Genomic DNA, 5,000 nt, shown 5'->3' on the forward strand with positions numbered 1-5,000 from the left:
GTTCGAGAGAGGCGCAATCGCCCGGAGTTAGGCGAGTAGACGCTTTAGGTGCGACCACCCGTGCTCCCAACTGAGCTTGCCGCTGCCGACAGAGGCCCGGGAGCGTGCTGTCGTGGCATTGCCGGCGGGAGACAACACGCGCCACCTACGGTGACCGGCAGCTCCAACGCCAGCGCCACAGAAGGGCAAAGGCCCCACGTGGGTGCCGAAGCGAACTCTCCCAGCACAGCGCACGTGCCAACACGTCTGCACAACTGCGATACAAACCACCAGCGAGAACCGCTGGGGCGACCGAGCAGCAGACGGCGTCGCGGCGCCGAGTGCCGGGCGGCGGCGCATCCTCAACGCACACAGTCCTCAGTCGGACCAGCACACTGCAGATGTCCACCGCGCTTCGCACCGGGCCCGCGAGGACCCACTTTGGCCGCCCGGCGCCGCGCGCAGGGTGCCCCGGCGCGCAGCTGCGCCGCCTGCCGCGTCCGTCGGCCGGCGCGCCTGCCACTGGGCGCCCCCACCAGCCGGCTGTAGCGCGTGCGCCCACGCACCGCGCGGCCAGCACGCCGGGCGGCCCCCCCTCACCGGCCGGGGACGGTCCCACCCAGCCACCGCCGCGTATCGCTTCACACACAGATCTGCCCTTACTGATTTACCTCCAGCAACAACAACCGCACCACAATGGGTTTACCAGTTGTTCATTTGCGTAACGTCACCAGCAAACGTAGACGTCCATCCCAGTTTGCAAATGCAACGATTATTGCATACCTGTCTGTTAGGTGTCACGACACACTACGTCTGCCCACATACACGCAACAAAATGTGCACGACTAGAGAACACGTGGGAGGTGGCCCCCTACGTATGCGATGTCCATTACGAGACCGACTGTCAACCAGCATCTGTACCATGTCGCAGATGTGGAACGCGGTGCACCATGCTATCACACTGTGTGAGAAGAGACGACTACGTTTGAATACACGCGCCACTACATCAACAGACGGCTCATGCTGATCGCCATCCAGGGCGTCCGTTAATCCCACACGTCTCTATGGCGTACCACACTGCAATGTAGCTGTTATGGGGAGACGGCACGTGGCTGAGTGCACAACATTTGGACCGTATGGTTCGCTGTTGTTGGGCGCAGTCGTTGTACGGTCACACATGTGCCACAGCGTATCATGCAGTACATACGGACCTATGTGCAGTACAATGTGAGGGTTAAGCTTACGACATCAGCGGACAGTGGACACAGGCCGTACCACGACGTAGACTGAGCGCTTCGACATGCGAATGCCAGTGAACAGCTGCGAAGGGCATTGAACACGCAAGCACCTGAACGACCAGCGTGCGAAGGCAGGGGGGAGGGTGGGGGCGATGTACATCCTGCAGTCGTCCACATTACAGTGTACAGCGGGAGCATGTAAAAAGTAAGCAACACTTGCGAAGTGTTGAACATGAAACGATACACAAGAGGGTGGGCGGTGCGAGTAGCGAACTATATTCAGAGGGTTGTGGTTAGACAACACTGGATTAATGTAACGTGTCATATGCCAATTACAGAGCAGGTTAAGGCACAACTTGGGTTAGGTTAAGGCACAACGTGGGTTAGGTTAAGGCACAACTTGGGTTAGGTTAAGGCACAACGTGGGTTAGGTTAAGGCACAACGTGGGTTAGGTTAAGGCACAACGTGGGTTAGGTTAAGGCACAACGTGGGTTAGGTTAAGGCACAACGTGGGTTAGGTTAAGGCACAACGTGGGTTAGGTTAAGGCACAACGTGGGTTAGGTTAAGGCACAACGTGGGTTAGGTTAAGGCACAACGTGGGTTAGGTTAAGGCACAACGTGGGTTAGGTTAAGGCACAACGTGGGTTAGGTTAAGGCACAACGTGGGTTAGGTTAAGGCACAACGTGGGTTAGGTTAAGGCACAACGTGGGTTAGGTTAAGGCACAACGTGGGTTAGGTTAAGGCACAACTTGGGTTAGGTTAAGGCACAACTTGGGTTAGGTTAAGGCACAACTTGGGTTAGGTTAAGGCACAACTTGGGTTAGGTTAAGGCACAACTTGGGTTAGGTTAAGGCACAACTTGGGTTAGGTTAAGGCACAACTTGGGTTAGGTTAAGGCACAACTTGGGTTAGGTTAAGGCACAACTTGGGTTAGGTTAAGGCACAACGTGGGTTAGGTTAAGGCACAACGTGGGTTAGGTTAAGGCACAACGTGGGTTAGGTTAAGGCACAACGTGGGTTAGGTTAAGGCACAACGTGGGTTAGGTTAAGGCACAACGTGGGTTAGGTTAAGGCACAACGTGGGTTAGGTTAAGGCACAACGTGGGTTAGGTTAAGGCACAACGTGGGTTAGGTTAAGGCACAACGTGGGTTAGGTTAAGGCACAACGTGGGTTAGGTTAAGGCACAACGTGGGTTAGGTTAAGGCACAACGTGGGTTAGGTTAAGGCACAACGTGGGTTAGGTTAAGGCACAACGTGGGTTAGGTTAAGGCACAACGTGGGTTAGGTTAAGGCACAACGTGGGTTAGGTTAAGGCACAACGTGGGTTAGGTTAAGGCACAACTTGGGTTAGGTTAAGGCACAACGTGGGTTAGGTTAAGGCACAACTTGGGTTAGGTTAAGGCACAACTTGGGTTAGGTTAAGGCACAACTTGGGTTAGGTTAAGGCACAACTTGGGTTAGGTTAAGGCACAACTTGGGTTAGGTTAAGGCACAACTTGGGTTAGGTTAAGGCACAACTTGGGTTAGGTTAAGGCACAACTTGGGTTAGGTTAAGGCACAACTTGGGTTAGGTTAAGGCACAACGTGGGTTAGGTTAAGGCACAACGTGGGTTAGGTTAAGGCACAACGTGGGTTAGGTTAAGGCACAACGTGGGTTAGGTTAAGGCACAACGTGGGTTAGGTTAAGGCACAACGTGGGTTAGGTTAAGGCACAACGTGGGTTAGGTTAAGGCACAACGTGGGTTAGGTTAAGGCACAACGTGGGTTAGGTTAAGGCACAACGTGGGTTAGGTTAAGGCACAACGTGGGTTAGGTTAAGGCACAACGTGGGTTAGGTTAAGGCACAACGTGGGTTAGGTTAAGGCACAACGTGGGTTAGGTTAAGGCACAACGTGGGTTAGGTTAAGGTAGAAATTGCGTTACATTGCGGTACAAATTGCGTTACATTGCGGTACAAATTGCGTTACATTGCGGTACAAATTGCGTTACATTGCGGTACAAATTGCGTTACATTGCGGTACAAATTGCGTTACATTGCGGTACAAATTGCGTTACATTGCGGTACAAATTGCGTTACATTGCGGTACAAATTGCGTTACATTGCGGTACAAATTGCGTTACATTGCGGTACAAATTGCGTTACATTGCGGTACAAATTGCGTTACATTGCGGTACAGATTGCGTTACATTGCGGTACACATTGCGTTACACATTGCGGTACACATTGCGTTACACATTGCGGTACACATTGCGTTACACATTGCGGTACACATTGCGGTACACATTGCGTTACACATTGCGTTACACATTGCGGTACACATTGCGGTACATTGCGGTACACATTGCGGTACATTGCGGTACACATTGCGTTACATTGCGGTACACATTGCGTTACATTGCGGTACACATTGCGTTACATTGCGGTACAAATTGCGTTACGAATTTGGTTAAGTTAAGGTGCAAAATGGGTTAGGTTAAGGTGCGAAATGGGTTGGATTACAGTACACAACGTGGTAAGAGAGTGTGTTGGGGGGGGGGGGGGCCGAGGTTCGTTGGTAGTGATCATTGTAAGTGAATGTCTGAGGCAGCTTCAGTATGTCACAGCAGTTATGTCTCGTCAGGATGCGCTTTTCGCTCGTGACTGGAGGCGCGCCGCGTCTGTGGTTGCGGCAAGGGAGCGGCAGACCTGTGTGATTCATTCCTGCCATTGTTTCTGTGCCGTAACAGGAGGCAGTGTGGTGGTGTTGGGTGCACCCCTGTGTAGGACATGTGTGGGTGTTGGTGGCTTATCTGAGCAATTGTGGATGTCGGACGGGTGGGATATTCTATTTTAGAATTGGACCCCCTGGTGTGGTTATCATAGTGTGGATGGTGTACTGTGGCGGAGAGGATGCACCGGACGTTGGTCCATGCTGGTGCTTACATATTGTATCTGTGTCTGTTACAGGCAGAGAGTAATGTGTGATAGAGTGTCTCGCTGATGTGTGGTTCATATTGTGTGCACAGACTTACAGCATGTATAGGGACAGCGGGAATTTGGCATATTGGATATAACTCTTCGTGAAACGCAAGATATAGGGGTGGATTGCAACGTACGAGTGCGGGAAGAGTCCGCCGTTCATCCGCTGGAGTTGCGATTTCGGCGGTTGGGGTGGGGCACGTGCGGGTGCGGGTGGAGTGATTGTCGGTTGACTACTTCGTGCGACGCAGGCACTGGCGTTCGGGTTCCTGTGGTGGACAGATTATGCAGGCTTTGTGGGTGGCGTCGGAAAATGGGTACTGTGGGACCTAGCGATGTCGTAGTCGGGGTGGCGTCTCATAGATGGCGGTATCGTCGGTGCAGCAGGTCATGTTTCGGGAGACTTGCAGATGGCGGTATTTAGTTTTCGTGTTGCGCGCGACATGGTGGACGTAGTGTCGTCCGATTCGCGTAGATGGGGCTATTGCATGTGGTTTCGTCACATTGTCATAGATGGCGATGCTGTGGTTTGGCAGTATGGTTGGTGTAGTTCCGTTGGATTCCTGTAGATGGAGGTGTCGTTTCTGGGCCAGACGGCAATGTAGTTTGGTCACATTCTCATAGATGGCTGTGTTGTGTCTGTGGGTGGCGGTGTCAGCGTCGTCCCATAGAGGGCGGTATGGTCTGTTTATTGTGGACGTTGATGTCAGGACCAGAGGGCGCGCGCGAATCGTTGCCCATGCGTTATTCACGCACGAACACTTCTGAATATTTTCCTACCCTCCTATTACTCGTTGTAGATACATGACAATGATAAACG

Source organism: Schistocerca cancellata, unplaced genomic scaffold, assembly GCF_023864275.1.
Source record: "Schistocerca cancellata isolate TAMUIC-IGC-003103 unplaced genomic scaffold, iqSchCanc2.1 HiC_scaffold_247, whole genome shotgun sequence".
Classification (NCBI taxonomy): Eukaryota; Metazoa; Arthropoda; class Insecta; order Orthoptera; family Acrididae; genus Schistocerca; species Schistocerca cancellata.